This window comes from Dipodomys merriami, unplaced genomic scaffold, assembly GCF_024711535.1.
Source record: "Dipodomys merriami isolate MVZ:Mamm:240054 unplaced genomic scaffold, mDipMer1.0.p SCAF_47, whole genome shotgun sequence".
NCBI lineage: Eukaryota > Metazoa > Chordata > Mammalia > Rodentia > Heteromyidae > Dipodomys > Dipodomys merriami.
Genome location: NW_027206035.1, coordinates 10,228,528 through 10,250,051, shown reverse-complemented (window position 1 = coordinate 10,250,051; position 21,524 = coordinate 10,228,528).

Below are 21,524 nucleotides of genomic sequence, written 5' to 3'. Positions count from 1 at the left end.
TGAGTGACTCAGAGGAAGAAATGTTAGAGGAGGAGGGAGAACAGCTCAATCCAGCTGATAGTGAAGAGTTAGAAGAGGCTGCGGCAGAGTATGAGGCAGACAGATATGGGGGGTGGCGCCCCCTAGGCGTGGGAGTTCCGCAGCAGCTAGGAAGAGGAAACGGAGCTGGCCCTCACCCGTCGGCCCCTCCCCCATGCCCGGAGGCGGGGCGGAGTCACTTTATAAAAGGGAACACCTGGTCTCGGCTGGCAGCCGCCTTTCCAGTTTTTGAAAATCCAATTACTAATGAAAGAAATTTTGAGACGGTTTCCTACTCCCAGCTTAAGGATTTAGTTGAGGCAGTCCGGACTTATGGGGTGACAGCCAATTATACCACTGCCTTGCTTCGAAGGCTAACTATTAATGCTATGATTCTGTGGGAGCAAAAACTCTTCAATATTTTCCTGAATTAGTGGCTAAACAGGCAATTTTGGTCTGAGAAAAAAAAAAGAGAAAAAAAATGAAAAAAAAGGCAATTTTGGGTATAAAGTATTGTTTGATGCACTTTGCAAAAATTCCAGATAAATTAATTATTCCATACACCCGTGAGCAAGTTGAAATTTTAGCAGCCACAGTGGATATGTGGGCAATTCTTGTTTGCTCATTTCCAAATGTAATTGATAACCATTATCCTAAGCATCCTCTGCTTGCCATAGTTAACAAAAATTTAGTGTATTTTCCTGTTGTCACTTCAAAGGAGCCCTTGGTTGATGCTCTGAACATCTTTACGGATGGATCAAAATCTGGACAAGGTGCCTTTTTTGTTCAAGGACACAAACAGCCGGTAGTCTTTAATTTTCGGCCGAATGCCCCACAGGCTGTTGAATGTTTAATTGTGCTTGAAGTTTTTAAAAGATTTGATCAACCTTTTAATTTATTTTCTGATTCATTATATGTTGTAAATGCCGTTGCTTCTCTTGAAGTTGCTGCTTCAATTAAGCAGGCCAGTACAGTTTCTAATGTTTTGTTACAGATTCAGTCCCTTATCTTAAACAGAAAACACTCTTTCTATATTGGACATATTCGCGCCCACTCTATGTTGCCGGGCCCGATGGCAAGGTGTAATGATTTGGTGGACCAGGAAACTCGGGCTATGGCTCTGGTCGCTGCTGATCCTGTAGAATTGGCAAAAGACTTTCATAGATTGTATCATGTACCTGCTAATACCCTTAGGAAAAGATATAATTTGTCCAGGCATGTGGCAAGAGATATTGTTAAAGCCTGTAAATCCTTTCTTCATCCTCCCCATGTGGGGGTAAACCCCAGGGGGTTGAGACCAAACGCCCTATGGCAAATGGATGTTACTCATCTGACAGAATTTGGTAAGTTGAAATATTTATATGTGTCTGTGGACACCTTTTCTGGTGTCATTCATGCCACACCTCTGGCAGGAGAAAAGGTGTCTCACGTCAAAATACACTGCTTAGAAGCTTGGGCAGCTTGGGGAAAGCCCCTTAGACTTAAGACGGATAATGGCCCTGCTTATACTTCCCATGGTTTTCGCGCCTTTTGCGCACAAATGCAGGTTGCCCACACCACCAGATTGCCCTACAATCCTCAAGGACAAGGTATAGTGGAAAGAGCTAATCAAAGCATAAAAGAAATGCTTCAAAAGCAAAAAGGGGGAATTGCTGAGTCAGCATCCCCCAGGGAAAGACTTTCTCTTGCGCTCTTTACCCTTAATTTTTTAATTCTAAATGACAACGATCAGTCTGCCGCAGATCGGCATATGACAAGAGACCCCATGGATACTAAAGACATGGTTATTTGGAAGGATGTTATTAATAATAAATGGTATGGACCGGATCCGGTAATAACGAGATCCAGGGGAGCTGTTTGTGTTTTTCCACAGAGTCAAGAAGTACCTCACTGGGTGCCAACGAGACTGACCAGGCTGGTGGAGACTGCAGCAGAACCCCCTCTTGAAGATGCCATCCACTCGTCTCCTGATGCAGCTGATCTTCCTGCTGTTGGCAACAGTGCTAATAGCAATCCCTGTGATAGCTAAACCGATGATGCTGTGGGCTGTTACAATTTACTGACTGGGCCTCTCTGGTGTCCTTTTTCAAAGAATGGGTGGGAGTCAGAATGTTTTTAGCCTGCTGCCTGGGAGGATGCGTGGTCTGCCTATGGTTGGTCTGTTGCCTTCGAGCCCAAACCAGAAGGGACAAGGTTGTTATCTCGCAAGCATTAGCCGCTTTGGAGAGTGGATCCTCACCCCAGATCGGGCTGTCGGCCCTGAGAGGCAATTAAGCCATACCATCCTGCATAGCCTTAGCACCCTGAGGGATCAGGGGATCCCATTGCACCGGGACAGGTATGCAATTTGCAATTTGGGACAGGGTGCAAGGCAAGTGCACTGCACTTGAGGAGGACCATCTCCTCAAGAAGAGCATGCTGGGTTGCAAGTGGGTTGATGCCCAAGATCCCACCTCTGCAAAAAAGGCATCGGACGGGCCTGGTCATCACTGGGGAAGGCGCCCCTCAGGCGAAGGCCAGTGCAAGGTCCTAATGTTTTAGACAGAGGCCCAACCTCTACTCTTACCTGTTGCCAAAAAACAAAAAATGGGGAACTTTAGGGAGCCAGGGTAAACGCCATTACAAGATGGCGCCCACTCCCTTGCAGCTTTGAGGTAACCACTCCCTTTCAGGCGGTGCTTGGCGGGATGGTGGGTTCTGGGCTTTGCGCATGCGCGAGCCACGTAGGGTCCCCATCCAATCCCGTGGCACCTGGTGACGGTGAAAGGCAGACGACCAATGATAGAAAGACCCGTGTTCCTATTCCCTATATAAGTGGCCATGTTTCGGGTGAACGCTCTCTCGCGCTCAACCTCTCCCATCAACTAAAAGGCTCTCCAATAAAGCGTGATCTGAGAAGATTCCTGGTGTGGTGTTCGTTCTTCCTCGCTGGTCGAGAAGGCGCGCACCGCAACTAACCATGCCCCTCACCCTAACCCTCACCCTAACACGAACTGTAACACAAACCCTCACCCAAACCGTAATAAAATCCCTCACCCTAACTCTCAGCATCACCTTAACCCTCACCCTAACCCTAACACTCATCCACACCCTAACCCTCACCCTCACCCAAAACTTCACCCTCACACTATCCCTCACCCTCACGCTAAACATCACCCTAACCCTAACCCTCACCCTAACCCGAAACCTAAACCTCACCTTAACCCTAACCCTCAACCTTACCTTCAACCTCAACCTAATCCTCACCCTAACCCTAACACTAACACTTACCCTAAACCTAAACTCACCTACACCCTCAACCTCTGCCTAACCCTAACCTATTCCTAAACCTAACTCTCACCCTAAACCTAAACTTACCCCTAACCCTCACCCTCACCCTCACCTTAAAAATAACCCAAACCCTAACCCTAACCCTCACCCTAGTCTTCACCCTAACCCTAGCCCTAATCCTAATCCTCATCCTCACCCTAAAACACACCCTAAGACTTACCCTCACCCTAACCCTCACCCTAAACCTAGCCCTACTCAAACCCTAACAATAACCTTAACCCTAACAAAAAACCTAACTCTCACACTCAAGCTGACCATCAGCCTAAGCATAACCTTAATCCTAATCCTAACACTAACCCTCACTCTCACCCTCACCCTAACCCTAACCCTTACACTCACCCTAAACCTAACCCTCACCCTCACACTCAACCTCAACCTAAGCCTAAACCTCACCCTCACCCTAACCCTAACCATAACCCTAAAACTCTCCCTAAACCTAACATTAACCCTAAAGATCAACCTAACCCTAACCCTCAACCTCACCCCCAGAATCACCCTAAACCTAACCCTCACCCTCAATCTCACCCTACCCCTATCCTTCACCCTAAGCCTAACCCTAAACCTAACACTAACCCTAAACCTAACTCTCCCCCTCACCTTCACCCTAACGCTAACCCTAACACTCACACAACCCCTCACCCTCAGAATCACCCTAAACCTAACCCTAAACCTAAACCTCTCCCTCACCCTAACCCTACCCGTCACCTTCACACTCACCCTATTCCTAAAGCTAATCTTAACCCTAAGCCTAAACTTCACCCTAAGCCTAACCCTAAGTCTAAACCTAAACCTCACCCTCACCATAAGACTATACCTAACCCTCTCCCTAACCCTCACCCTCAGCTTAACACTAACCTAACACTAAACCTCAACCTCAGCCTCACACTAAACTTTACTCTAACCCTCACCCTCATCCTCACCCTCACCCTAACCCTAACTCTAACCCTACCCCTCAGCCTAACCCTCACCCTAACCTAAACCTCACCCTCAAACTGAACCTAATCCATAACCTAACCCTTAGCCTAAACCTCACCATCACCCTAACCCTCACCATAACCATTCACTCACCCTAACCCAAAACCTAACCCTAACCCTAATCCTCATACTAACCCTAACACTCACCCTAACCCTAACCTTAACACAAAGCTAAACCTCACACTAACCCTCACCCTTTCCATAACCCTAACCCTAACCCTCACCCTACCACTCACCCTAACGCTAAACCTAAAACTAACCCCCACCCTGACCCTATCCCTTACCCTAATCCTTATCCTCACCCTACCCAAAGCCTAACCCTAAGCCTAAACCTAACACTCACCCAAACACTAAGCCTAATGCTAACCCTAACACTTACCCTTAACCTCACCCAAACCCAAGCCTAACACTAAACCTAACCCTCACCATAACCCTCACCCTAACTCTAACCTTAAACCTAACCCTAACACTAAATCTAACCCTCACCCTCACCCTAACCCTAACCCTAACCCTCATGCTAAACCTCACCATAACCCTAACCCTAACCCTAACCCTCACACTCATCCTAACCCTCTCCCTAACCCTAACCCTAAACCTCACCTTCACCCTAACCCTACCCCTCACCCTACACTCACCCTAAAACTAAGCATAAACTTCACACTAACCCAAACCCTAACCCTAAATTTCACCCTAACCCTCACCCTAACCCTCAACCTAACCCAAACCCTCACCCTCACTCTAACCCTAACCCTAACCCTCACGACACCTTAACCCTCACCGTCACCCTAACCCTGACCCTAAAACTAAACCTCACCCACACCCTAAAACTCACCCTAACCCAAAGCCTCATCATCACCCAAAACATCACCGTAAACCTAACCTTAACCCTAATCCTCACCGGAAATCTAACCCTCACCTCACCCTCAAACTAACCAACACCCTCACCCTAAACATCACCCTAATTCTAACCCTCACCCTAACCCTAACCATAACCCTCTCCCAAACATCAATCCTCACCCTCACCCTCACCCTCTCCCTAAGCCTATCCCTAAACCTACCACTAACCCTAAACCTAACTCTCACCCTCACGCTGACCCTATCGTTAACCCTAACACTAACCCTCACCCTCACCCTCACTCTAACCCTAACCCTAACCCTAAAACTAACCCTAACCCTCAACCTAAGCCTATCCTTAACCCTAAACCTAACAATCACCCAAACTCTAACGCTCAACCTATCCCTAACGCTCACCCTGACCTTTACTGAAACCCTAACCCAAACATAATCCTAAACCTCACCCTTACCCTCACCCTAAAGGTAACTCAAACCCTAACCCTCAACCTATGCCTCACCCTTACCCTAACCCTAACCCTAATACTCACCCTCACACTAACCCTCACCCTAACCCTTATCCTCACCCTATCCCTCACCCTAACACTTGTGCTCACCCTAATTCTCACCCTAAAGCTAACTCTAAACATTACCCTAACCCTCACTCTCACCAACATTGTAACCCTAACCCTAACCCTAATCCTAACCCTAACCCTCACCCTAACATTCACCCTAACTCTAACCCTAACCCAACACTAAATCTCACCCTAATCCTATCCCAAACACTAAACTTTACCCTAACATTCATTCTCACCATAACACTAGCCCTAAACCTCACCCTCATCCTAACCCTCACCCTAACCTTATCTTCACCATAAACCTAACCTTAACCCTAACCCTAACCCTCACACTAACCCTAACCCTCACCCTAAACCAAACCCTAACCCTCCCCCTAATCCTCAACCTAACCCTAACCCTAACCCTAACCCTCACCATGACCCTACCACTATCCCTCAATCTAACCCTCATCCTCACCCTAACCTAATCCGACCCCTCACCCTACCCCTCATACTAACCCTAACCCTAAAACTAATCCTAACCCTAAACCTCAACCTCACCCTAATTCTAACCCCAACCCTAAACCTAAACCTCACCCTAACTCTAATACTCACCCTAAACTTCACCCTCACCCTAATTCTCACCCTAACCCTAACTCTAAACCTTACCCTAACCCTCACACTCACCCTCATTCTAACCCTAACCCAATCCTAATCCTAACCCTAAACCTCACCCTCACCTTCTCCCTAACTCTAACCCTAACCCAAGCCTAACCCTCACGCAAATCCTATCCGTAACCCTAAATTTTACCCTAACCCTCATTCTCACCTGAAACCTAAACCTAAACCTAACCCTCACCCTAACCCTAACCCGAACACTAACTCTAACACTAACCATCAACCTCACCATAAAACTATCCCTAACCCTTATCCTCACAATAACCCTGAACCTAACCCTAACCCTAACCTTCACACTAATCCTAACCTTAACCCTAAATTTCACCCTAACCTTCTCCCTAAACCTAAACCTAAACCAATCCCTCACCCTAAATCTAACCCTAACCCTAAACTTCACACTCACCCTAACCTTCACTGTCACCCTAACCCTTACCCTAACCCTAACTCTCAAACACACCCTAAAACTCACCCTCACACTCACCCTCACCCTCACCCGAAACATCACCCTAAACGAACCCTCACCCTAACCCTAACCCTAATCTACACCGTAAATCTAACCCTCAACTCACTAACCCAATCCTTTACACTCACCCAAAACCTAACACTAACCCTAAACCTAACACTCACCCTCACCCTAAGCCTTACACTACCCATCTCCCTCACCCGCAGCCTGACATTAACCCTAACCCTAATTCTCACCATCACCATAACCCTAACCCTAACCCTAACACTCAACCTCACCCTAAACCTCACTGTTACCCTAACCCTCACCCTAACGCTAACCCTCACACACACCCTAACCCTTACCCTCACCGGAACACTAACTCTAACACTAACCCACACCCTCACCCTAACAATAACCCTAACTATAACCCTCACCCTCACCCTAACCCTAACCCTCACCCTAACCCTAACTCTCACCCTAACCCTAACACTCACCCTCACCCTCACCCGCACCCTAAGCCTAAACCTAAACCTACAACTAACCCTAAACCTAACTCTCACCCTCACCCTCACCCGAAGGTTAACCCTAAACTTAACCCTGACCCTTACGCTCTTACTCACACTAACCCTAACCTTAACCCTCACAATATCCCTCACCATCACCCTAAAACTATTCCTCACCCTCACCGTCACCCTCATCCTAACCCTAAACCTAACCCTAACCCTAAACCTAACCCTCACCCTCACGCTAATACTAAACCTAACACTCTCCCTCATACTCACCCTCTAACACTAACCCTAACCCTAACCCTCACCCGCACCCTCACCCTCACCCTAACCCTAAACCTCAAACTCACCCTCAACCTCATCCTCACTTTCACCCTAACCCTAAAGCTCACACGATCCCTAACCCTAAACTTTATCCTCACCCTAAACCTAATGGTAACCCTAACCCTAACCCTCACACTAAGCCTAAACCTCACCATAACCCTAACCCTAACCCTCACCCTAATCCCCACCCTAACCCTTATCCACACCCTAACCGTAACCTTAACCCTAACCCTAACCCTCACACTAAACCTAACCATCACCCTAACCCTAACACTAATCCTAACCTTAACCCTCACCCCCACCCTCAACCTTACCCTCAGCCTAACCCTAACCCTAATCCTAATCCTAACCCTAACCCTCTCCCTCATGCTCACCCTAAACCTAACCCTAACCCTATCCCTCACATGAAGCTAAAACTAACAATTACCCTAACCCTAACCCTAATCCTAAAACTCACCCTACCCTAACCCGAACCATAACCCTTAACCTAAACTTAACCCTAACCCTCTCCCTAACCCTAACCCTAAACCTCAACCTCACCCTAACCCTAACCATAACCCTAACCATCACACTAAACCTATCCCTCACCCTCACCCTAATCCTCACCCTAAATCTTAACCTCAACCTCACCCTCACACTAACCGTAACCCTCAAAATAACCCTAAACCTAACCCTCACCATCAAACTCACCCTCAGCCTAAACCTAACACTCACTCTAATCCTAATCCTAACCCTCACCCTCACCATCACCCTAACACTCAACCTCACCCTCACACTCACCCTAACACTAATCCTAAACTTAACCCTCACCCTAACACTAAGGCTCACCCTAAAAACCCTCACCCTCACCCTCACCATAACCCTAAACCTAAACCTAACCCTACCACTCACCCTAACCCTAAGCTTAACCCTAATACTAATGCTAACACTCATCCTCAGGCTAACATTCACCTGAACCCTTATCCTCACCATAACGCTAACCATAACCCTACCCCGCACACTAACCTTAACCCTCACCCTAACACAATCGCTAACCCTAATCCTAAAACTAACACTAAACCTAAAGCTCACGCTAACCCTAACCCTACACCTGAGCCTAACATTCACACTAACCCTAACTCTAATCCTATACCTCACCCTATCCCTAACTCTAACCCTAAACGTCAACCTCACCCTAGCCCTCAGCTAACACTAACCCTAACCCTAACCCTCACCCTCACCCTAAACCTAAGCCTAAACCTCACCCTCACCCTCATCCTCAGCCTAACACTAACCCTAATGCTAACCCTCACACTCACCCTCACCCTAATCCTAATCCTAAACCTAACCCTCACTCTCGTCCTCACCCTAATTCTAACCCAAACCTAAGTCTAACCCTCAAACAAACTCTAACCCTAACCCAGATCTAACGCATCCCTAACCCTAACCCTAAGCCTAAACCATACCCTAACCCTCACCATCACCAGAAACCTAACCCTAATACTAATCCTGACCTTAAACCTCACCCTAACACTCAACCTAACCTTAACACTAACCCTAACCCTCAACCTCAACCTAAACCTCACCTTAACCCTTATCCGAACAATAACCCTGAACCTAACCCTAACACTAACCCTCACACTAATCCTAACCTTAACCCTAAACCTATCCCTAAATTTCACCCTAACCCTAACCCTAACCCTAACCCTAAACCAAACCCTCACCCTCACCCTAAACCAAATACTAACCCTGACCCTCACCCTACACCTCACCGTCAACCTAAACCTCACCCTAACCCTAACCCTCAACTTAAGAGCATCCCTCACCCTGACCCTGACACTAACCCTCACCCTAATCCTAAACCTAACCCTCACCGTCCCCCTAACCCTCAACCTCACCCTAACTCTCACCCACACCCTATCTTTCACCCTCACCCGAACACTCATCCTATCCCTAACCCTAATCCTAAACCTAACCCTAAACCTCACCCTAACCCTATCCCTCACCCTCACCCTCACCCTCAGCCCAAGGTTAACCCGAAACTTAACACTAAACCTAAACCTAACTCTCACCCTCAACCTCACCCTAAAGTTAACCCTAACCCTAACCCTAACCCTCACACTCACAATAACCGTAAACCTAACCCTAACCCTAACCCTCATCCTCAACCTCACCCTCACCCTAACCCTATCCCTCCCCCTCACCCTCATGCTAACCCTAACCCTAACCCTGTCCCTAACCCTCACCCTAAGCCAAACACTAACCCTAACCCTAAAACTCACCCTCACCCTAAGCCTAACCCTAACGCTCTCCTTCACCTTCACCCTCAGCCTAACACTAACCCTCACCCTAACCCTAACCCTAACGCTCAACCTCACCCTAACCCTCACCGTCACCCTAACCCTCAGCCTAAACCTAACCCTCACCCACATTCTAACCCTCACCCTCACCCGAACACTCACCCTCACACTAAAGCGCACCTTCAAACTAAACATCACCCTAACTCTAAAACTTACCCTAACCCTAACCCTAACCCTCACCCTCACCCTAACACTCACCCTAACACTTAACCTCACCCTTACCCTCACCCTCACACTAACTCTAATCCTAGCGCTTGCCATAACCCTCACCATAACCCTAACCCTAACCCTAACCCTCACCCTAAACATCGCCCTAACCCTAACCCTAACCCTCACCCTCACGCTCACCCTAACACTCACCCTAACCCTTCGCCTAACCCTAATCCTCAACCTCACCCTAACCCTGACCCTCACCCTAAACCTCACCCTAAACCTAACACTCACCCTAAAACTCACCCTCAACGTAACCATCACCGTAACCCTAATTCTAAACCTCACCCTCATCCTAACCCTCACCCTAACCCTTACCATCACCGTAACCCTAACCTTAACCCTAACCCTAAACCTCACACTAATCCTAACATTCAATCTAACCCTCATCCTCACACTAACCTAAACCTACCACTCACCCTAACCCTCATCCTAACCCTAACACTAAACCTAACACTCACCGTAACACTAAACCTCACCCTCAACCTCACCCTAAGCCTAACCCTAAACCTAACCCTAATCCTAAATCTAAACCTCACCCTCAGCCTAATTCTAACCCCAACCCTAAACCTAAACCTCACCCTAATCCTAAGACTCACCCTAAACTTCACCCTCACCCTAATTCTCACCTTAACCCTACCACTAACCCTTACCCTAACCCTCACCCTCACCCTCATTCTAACGCTAACCCTAACCCTAATCCTAACCCGAACCCTCACCCTCACCTTCACACTAATTCTAACCCTAACCCAACCCTAACCCTCACCCTAATCCTATGCCTAACTCTAAATTTTACCCTAACCCTCATTCTCACCTAAAACCTAACCCTAACCAAAAAGCTCACCATAACCCTAACCCGAACACTAACTCTAACACTAACCCTCACCCTCACTCTAATACTCTCCATAATCCTTATCCTCAAAATAACCCTGACCAGAAACCTAATCCTAACCTTCACACTAATCCTAACCCTAACCCTAACCCTAACCCTAAATTTCACCCTTTCTTCCTAACCCTGAACCTAACACAAATCCTCACCCTAAATCTAACCCTAACCCTAACCCTCACGCTCACCCTAACACTCACCGTCACCCTAACCCTTACCCTAATGCTAACCCTCAAATACACCTTAAAACTCATCCTCACCCTCACCCTCACCCTCACCCGAAACATCACCCTAAACCGAAACCTCACCATAACCCTAACCGTAACCTACACAGGAAATCAAACCCTCACCTCACCCTCAACCTCAACTTAAGGCTAACATTCACCGTAACCCTAAACCTAACCCTGACCCTCACCCTATCCCTAACCGTAACCCTAACACTCAATCTCACCCTTACACTCACCCTAACCCTAAACCTAACCCTCAACCTCATCCTCATCCTAACACTAACACCCTAACCCTCACCCTCACCCTAGGCCTCACCATCACCCTAAAACTCACCCTAACCAAAATTCTCAACCACACCCTAAACATCACCCTGAAACGAAACCTCACCCTCACCCTCACCTGAAACAACACCCTAAACCGAACCCTCACCCTAACCCTAACCCTAACCCTCACCCTAAGCCTAACCCTCACCCTCACCCTCACCCTCACCCTAAGACTAACACTCACATTAACGCTAACACTAACCCACAACCTCACCCTCAGAATCACTCTAAACCTAAACTTAAACCTAATCCTAACCCTAACCCTCACCCTCATCCTAAACATATCCCTCACCCTCACCGTCACCCTAAGCCTATCCCTAAACCTAACACTTACCCTAAACCTAACTATCACCCTCAACTTCACCCTAAATCTAACCCTAACCATAACCCTAACCCTCACCCTCAGAATCACCCTAAACCTAACCCTAATCCTAAACCTCACCCTAACCCATACCCTCATCCTACCCTATCCTACACCCTCACCCTCAACCTATCCCTAAACCAAACCTTAACCCTAAACCTAACCCTCACCCTAATCCTGACCCTAAGTCTAACCCTAAACCTCACCCTCACCCTAAGCCTAACAATAACCCTCTCCCTCACCCTCACCCTCAGTTTAACACTAACCCTAACACTAAACCTCACCCTCAGCCATACCCTAACCATTACCCTAACCCTCACCCTCATCCTCACCCTCACGCTAACCCTAAATCTTAACCTACCAATCAGCCTAACCCTCACCTTAACCCTAATCCTCACGCTCAACCTGAACCTAATCCATACCTTAACCCTGAACCTAACCCTCACCATCACCCTAACACTCACCCTAACCCTTACCCTCACCCTAACCCAAAACCTAACCCAAACCCTAACCCTCATACTAAACTTAACACTCACTCTAACCCTAACCCTAACACTAAACCTAAACCTCACACTAACCCTCACCCTTACCATAACCCTAATCCTAACCCTAACCCTAACCCTCACCCTACCAAACACCCTAACCCTAAACCTGAACCTAAACCCCACCCTAACCCTAAACCTTTCCCTAAAACTTATCCTCACCCTACCCAAGGCCTAACCCTAACCCTAACCCTAACACTCACCCAAACCCTAAGCCTAACGCTAACCCTAACACTTACCCTTAACCAAACCCAAACCTTAAACCTAAAACTAACCCTAAACCTCACCCTAACCCTGACCCTAACCATAACCCTAACGCTAACCCTGACCCTACCCCTCACCCTAACCCTAACACTACACCTAAACCTCACCCTCACCCTAACACTACACCTAAACATTAACCTCACGCTAACACTCACCCTCACCCTTACCCTAACCATAACCCATACCCTAACCCTCACCATAATCCTAACCCTAACCCTAACCCTCTCCCTCACCCTAACCCTAAACCTAACCCTCACCCTCACCCTAACCTTATTCCTCACCCTAAACCTAACCCTCACCCTACCCTCACCCTAACCCTAAACATAACCTTCACACTAATCCTAACCCTAACCCTTACCCTAACCCTAAATTTCACCGTAACCCTCACCCTAACCCTAACCTGACCCAAACCCTCACCCTTACTCTAACCCTAACCCTAACCCTCATGGAACCCTAACCCTCAACGTCACCCTAACCCTGACCGTAACACCAACTCTCAACCACACCCTAAAACTCACCCTAAACCGAAACCTCACCATCACCCGAAACATCACCCTAAACAGAACCCTCACCCTAACCCTAACCCTAATCCTCACCGTAAATATTAACCCTCACCTCACCCTCACCCGCAGCCTAAGCCTAACACTCACTGTAACCCTAACCCTAAAACTAACCCTCACCCTAACCCTAACCCTCACCGACACCCTAACCCTCACCCTCAACTGAACACTCACCCTCACACTAACCAACACCCTCACCCTAAGCATCAACCTCACTCTAACCCTCACCCTCAACCTAACCCTAAAGCTCACCCTAACATTAATCATCACCCTCACGCTCACCCTCTCCCTAAGCCTATCCGTAAACCTATCACGAACCCTAAACCTAACTCTCACCTTCACGCTGACCCTATCGTTAACCCTAACCCTAAACCTCACCCTCACCCTAACCCTAACCCTAACCCTAAACCTATACCTAACCCTCACCCTAAACCTATCCCTAACCCTAAACCTAACAATCACCCTAACCCTAATGGTCACCCTATCCCTAACCCTCACCCTGACCCTAACCCAAACCCTAACCCAAACCTAAACTTAACCCACACCCTAATCGTAATCCTAACCCTAACCCTCACCCTACACCTCACGCTTGCCCTAACCATAACCCTAACACTCACCCTAACCCCAAACCTCACCCTGACACTTATCCTCACCCTATCCCTCACCCTAACCCTTATCCCTACCCTAAACCTGACCCTAACCCTTACACTAACCCTCAAACTAATCTTAACTCGAACACTAAATGACACAATAAACCTCAACCTAACCCTAACCGTCACCCTAAACCTAACCCTAACACTCAAACTAACCCTAACCCTAACCCTAAGGCTCAACCTCACCCTGACCCTCACCATCACCCTAACCCTCATCCTAAACCTAAACCTCACCCACATCATAACCCTCAACCTGACCCGAACACTCACCCTCACACTAAGCCACTCCCTCACACTAAACCTCACCCTAACCCTAACCCTCACCCTCAACCTCACCCTCACACTAAGACTAACCCTAAACCGAACACTAAACCTAAACCTAACTCTCACCCTCACCTTCACCCTAACACTAACCCTAACCCTAAAACTCACCCTCACAATCACCCTAAACCTAACCCTAACCCTAAACCTCACCCTCAACCTCACCCTCACCATAACCCTATCCCTCACCCTCACCGTCACCCTAAACCTAACACTAACCCTATCCTGAAACCTCACCCTGAGCCTAACACTAACCCTAACACTAACACTCACCCTCAACCTAAGCCTTACACTATCCATCTCCATCACCCTCACCTTCAGCCTAACATTAACCCTAACCCTAACCCTCAACCTCACCCTAACCATCACCGTCACCCTAACCCTCACCCTAACACTAACCCTCACCCATACCCTAACCCTTACCATCACCTGAACACTCACCCTCATACTAACCCACACCCTCACCCTAAACATAACCTAACTCTAACCCTCACACTCACACTCACCCAAAGCCTAAACCTAGACCTAGGACTAACCCTAACCCTTACACTCACCCTCACCCTCACCTTAAGCCTAACCCTAATCCGAACACTAACCCTAATCCTAACCCTAAACTGAACACTAACCCTAAACCTAACTCTCACCCTCAACTTCACCCTAACTCTAACCCTAACCCTAAACCTCACCCTCACTATCACCCTAAACCTAAACTTAACCCTAAACCTCACCCTCAAAATCACCCTCACCATAACCCTATCCCTCACCCTCACCCTCACCCTAACCCTAACACTAACACTAACCCTATCCCGAACCCTCACCCTAAGCCTAACACTAACCCTAACCCTAACACTCACCCTCACCCTAAGCCTTACACTATTCATCTCCCTCACCATCACCTTCAGCCTATCATTAACCCTAAACCTAACTCTCACCCTCACCCTAACCCTAACTCTAACCCTCAACCTCACTCTCACCATCACCCTCACCCTAAGCCTCACCCTAAACCGAACACTAACGCTAAACCTAACTCTCACCCTCACCTTCACCCTAACTCTAACCCTAACCCTAAACCTCACCCTCACAATCACCCTAAACCTAACCCTATCCCTAAACCTCACCTTCAACCTCACCCTCACCATAAACCTATCCCTCACCCTCACCCTCACCCTAACCCTAACACTAACTTATCCCGAACCCTCACCCTAAGCCTAACACTAACCCTAACCCTAACACTCACCCTCAGCCTAAGCCTTACACTATTCATCTCCCTCACCCTCACCTTCAGCCAAACATTAACCCTAACCCTAACTCTCACCCTCACCCTAACCCTAACCCTAACCCTAACCCTCAACCTCACCCTAACCCTCACCATCACCCTAACCTTCTCCCTAACGCTAACCCTCACCCACACCCTAAACCTTACCCTCACCTGAACACTCACCCTCACACTAACCCACAACCTCACCCTAAACATAACCGTAACTCTAACCCTCACACTCACCCTCACCCAAAGCCTAAACCTAGACCTAGGACTAACCCTAAACTTTACACTCCCCCTCCCCCTCCCCAAAGGTTAACCCTAAACCTAACCCTAACCCTCACCCTCTTCCACACCCTAAACTAACCTTAACCCTCACCCTATCCCTCACCCTCAACCTAACCCTATAACTCACCCTCACCTTCACCCTCACCCTAACCCTAACCCTAACCGAAAACCTAAACCTAACCTTCAACGTATGATTAACCCTAACACTAAATCTAAACCTTACCCTAACCCTAATCCTAAACCTAACCCTGTCCCTCACCCTCACCCTCAGTCTAACACTAACCCTAACCCTAACCCTCACCGACACCCTCACCCTCACCCTAAGCCTAAACCTCACCCTAGCCCTCACCCTCACCCTAACCCTAACTCTATACCTCACACCATCCCTAACTCTAATCCTTATCCTCATCCTAACCCTAATGCTAACACTAACCCTAACCCTCACACTAACCCTAACCCTCACACTAAACCTAAACCTCACCCTCACCCTAACCCACACGCTAAACCTTACCCACACCATAACCGTAACCCTAACCCTAAACCTCACACTAAACCTAACCATCACACTAACCCTAACCCTAAGACTAACCTTAACCCTCAACCTCACCCTCAACCTTAACCTCAGCCTAACCCTAACCTAATCCTAATCCTAACCCTAACCCTCACCCTCATGCTCACCCTAAACCTAACCCTAACCCTAACCCTCACATAACTCTGAAGCAAACAATAACCCTAAACCTAACCCTAATCCTAAACATCACAATAACCCTAACCCGAACCCTAACCCTCTCCCTAAACTTAACCCTAACCCTTTCCTTAACAATAAACCTAATCCTCACCCTCACCCTAACCCTAACCCTAACCCTCACATTAAACCTATCCCTCACGCTCACCCTAATCCTGACCCTAAATCTTACCCTCACCCTTACCCTCACACTAACCCTAACCCTCAACCTAACCCTAAACCTAACCCTCACCCTCACACTAAGCCTATCCATAACCCTAACGCTAATCCATCCATAACCCTCACCCTCAACCTCACCCTAACCCTAACCTTAACACTCACCCTAATCCTAACCCAAACATTAACCCTAACCCACATCCTAACTCTAACCCTAACCTAACCCTTATCCTCACGCTAAACCTCACCCTAACCCTAAACCTAAACCTCATAATAAACCTCACCCTCACACTCATGCTAACCCTAACCCTCACTCTCACCCTAAACTTCAACCTGATCCTTACCCTCACCCTAAACCTAACCCTAACTCTCACCCTCACACTAAATCTAACCTTCACCCTAACCCTAACACTACCCCTCACCCCAAACCTCAACCTAAACCTAACCCTCACCCTAACCCTTATCCTAATCCTACCCTAACACTAACCCTCACCATAACCCTAAAACTCACCCAAACCCTAAGCCGAACACTAACCCTAACCTTCAACCTAACCCTCAACCTAACCCTAACCTAAACCTCACCCTCATCCTAAACCTAAACCTCACCCTCATCTTCACCCTCACCTTAATCCTAACCCTACCCCTCACCCTAACGCTCATCCTAACCCTAACCCTAAGCTTAACATTTACCCTAAAGCTAATCCTAACCATAATCTTCACCCTCACCCTAAACCTAACCCTAACCTTAACACTCACTCTAACAATCACCCTAACATTAATGCTAAACCTCAACCTAAACCTCACCCTAACAGTAACCCTAATCCTAACCCTCACCCTCATGCTAACCCTCAACCTAACCCTAAAAATAACTCTCACCCTAAACCTCACCCTAAAACTCACCCTCACCCTAACCCGCACCCTCAACCTATGCCTCACCCTAAACCTGAAACTACCCGTCGCCCTAAACCTCTCTCTAGCCCTCAAACTCACCCTAACCCTAACCCTAACACTCACTAAAACTAAACCTAACCTTCACACTCACCCTAACCCTAACCCTCATCATAAACTTAACCCTCATCCTAACCCTAAAATTAACACTAACACTCACCCTAACCCTATCCCAAACCCTAACCGTCACCCAAACCCTATCCTTAACCCTACCCTAACACTCACTCTAACCCTCACCTTAACCCTTAAACTAAACCTAACCCTCAACCTCACCCTCACCATCACACTTACCCTTAAACTCAACCTAATCCTCACACTAACCCTAACCCTAAACTTCATCTTCATCCTAACCCTAACCCTCACCTTAACCCTAACCCTCCCTCTAACCCTCAAACTCACCCTAAACCTCACCCTAAACATAAACCTCACCCTAAACCTCAAACCATAACCCTAACGGTAACCCTCACCCTAACCCTAACACTCACCCTAAACCTCACCCTCACCCTAACCCTAAACCTAAACCTAAACATCACTCTAACCCTCATCTTAACTCTAAGCCTAATCCTAACCCTATTCCTCAACCTCACCCTCACCTTAATTCGAACCCCAAACATAAACCTAAACCTCACCCTCACCCGAACCCTAACTCTAACTCTCACCCTAACCGTAACCCTCACCCTAAACCTAACGCTAACGCTCACCCTCAACCTAACTCTAAACCTCACCCTAACCCTCAACCTAACCCTGACTCTAACCCTAACTCTCAACCTCACCCTAACCCTAAACCTAACCCTAATCCTCATCCTAACCCTAACCCGAACCCGAACCCTAACCCTCACCCTAGACCTCACCCTAACGTTAGCCCTAATCCTAACCCTCACCCTCAACCTAAACCTCAGCCTAACACTTACCCTCACCCTCACCATAACCCTAACCTTAAACTAACCCTTACCCTCACACCAAACCTAACACTCACCATAACCCTAACCGTAACCCTAATGCTAACCCTAACCCTCACCCTCACCCTAACTTTCACTTTAACCCTTACAATCACCCTAACCCTCACACTAGCCCCAACTCTAACTATTACCCTAAAACTCAACCTAACCCTCACGCTAAACCTTACCCTAACCCTAAGCCTAACATCACCCAAACCCGCAATGTCACCCTAACCCTAACCGTCACCCTCATCCTAACCCTCACCCTAACCCTTACCCTCAACCTAACCCTAAGCCTAACCCTAAGCCTAACCCTCACACTAACACTAAACCTCACCCTAACCCTAAACCTCACCCTCATCCTAACCCTCACCCTAACCCTTACCCTCACCCTAACCCTAACCCTAACACTAACCCTAAGCCTAAAAGTCACACTAACAATAAACCTCACCCTAACCCTAACCCTCACCCTCATACTAACCCTCACCCTAAGCCTTACCCTCACCCTCACCCTAACCCTAAACCTAACCATAAGTCTAACCCTCAAACTAACCCTAAACCTCACCCTAACCCTAACCCTAAACCTCACACTACCCCTCATTCTGACACTAATACTCACCCTAACCCTAACTCTCACTCTCACCCTCACCCTCACAGTCACCCTAACCCTCACCCTAACCGTAATGCTCATACAAACCCTAACCCTCAACATCACCCTCATCCTCACCCTAAACCTCACCCCCAACCTACCCCTCACCATAACAGTAATACTAACTCTAAACCTTACCTAACTTAAACCCTCACCCTCACCCCCACCCTCACCCTAACCCTAACCCTCACCCTCACCCTAACACTTACCCTCACCCTAACCTTCACTCTCACGGTCACCCTCACCCTAACCATAACCCACACCCTCTCCCTAACCCTTAACTTCATCATATCCCAAACCCTCACCCGAACCCTCACCTCATGGTAACCCTCACCCTCAGCCAAAACATCACCCTAACCCTAACCCTCACCCTAACCCTACCCCTAACCCTCACCCTAACTCTAACCTTAACCCTCACCCTAACCCTAACCCTCACCCACACACTAACCCTCACCCTCACATGAAAACTCACCTCACACGAACGCACACCCTCACACTAAACATCACCCTAAACCTAACACTCATCCTAACCCTAACCCTAATCCTCACCCTAATCCTAACCCTCACCCTCACCCCAAGCCTAACCCTAAACCTAACACTAACCTTAAACCTAACTCTCACCCTCACCTTCACCCTAAAGCTACTCCACAACCTAACCCTAACCCTAACCTTAAACTTCACCCTAAAACTTACCCTCACCCCTAACCTTACCCTCACCCTAACCGTAACCCTAAACGTAACCCTCACACTAACCCTAACCCTCTCCCTAACCCTAACCCTACCACTCACCTTAACCCTCATCCTAACCCTAACAATAACCCTAATACTCACCTTAAACCTAAACCTAACCATAACCCTCACCCTAACCCTCAACCTCATCCTAGCCCTCAGCCTAAACTTAAACCTAACCCTAACCCTAAACCTCACCCTAACATTCAACCTCAACCTAACCCTTATCCTCGCCCTAACCCTCAACCTAACCCTAACCCTAACCTTAAACCTCACCCTAACACTCACCCTAACCCTAATCCTTCTGCTCATCGTAACCCTCACCTGAACCCTCACCCTAACCCTACTGCTCAGCCTAACACTCACCCTAATCCTATTCCATACCCTAAAACTCACTCTAAACCTTACCCTAAACCTTACCCTAACTGTCACCCTAAAACTTATCCTCACCCTAACCCTAACCCTCACACTAATCCGAAACCTAAACTTCACTCTACACCTCACTCAAACCCTAAACCTAACACTAACCCTAACCCTAACCTTCAACCTCACCCTTACCCTCAACCTAACCCTCACTCTAACCCTCACCCTAACAGTAACACTCACCCTATCCCTCACCCTAACCCTAAACCTATACCTAAACATCACTCTAACCCTCACCCTAACCCTAACCCTAATCCTAACCCTATTCCTCAACCTCACCCTCACCTTATTTCGAACCCCAAACCTAACCCTAAACCTCACCCTCACCCTAAACCTAACCCTAACCCTCACCCTCAACCTACCTCTAAACCTCACCCTAACCCTCAACCTAACCCTAACTATAACCCTAACCCTAACTATAACCCTAACCCTCAACCTCACCCTAACACTAACCCTAACCCTAAGCCTCACCCTGACTCTCATCATAACTCGAATCCTAACCCTAACCCACACCTGACGCGTCCAGCAGGTTCAGTTATTCGTTAGGCTCGAGGAGGCGCCTCCTAAAAACCAATGGGGACGAGAGAGAAAAGAGACCAAGCGCATAAAGAAGACAAAGTCAGTCTGAATCGCATCAAGGTCTGCTTTATTAAAGTGAGGCAGGGTTTATATACCCGAAGGGAGAGGGGACGGGAAAGAATGAAAAAACTTTGCAGAAGCAAGTGTGAGAAGTCCCGGGGTCAGGGATGGGTCATGCTTTTCCTTTGGCCGTTGTGCTAGTCTTTCTAAGAAATATTTATGGTTAGCCAGGCGCCGTTTGCTTAGGGCTGGAGATAAGAGAAATATTTATGGTTAGTCAAATGTTGTCTGCTTAGGGCTGGAGGAATATTTATGGTTAGCCAAATGTAGTTTGCTTAGGGCTGGAGGAATCTTATCTTTCCATACACTTTCTTGGCTCCCAACAAATCCCCCTTTCTTATTTAGAAAATTGACCATCAATTGTTGGCTGCTCTTTTTAAGGGGGTGACAGAGGCTCTGT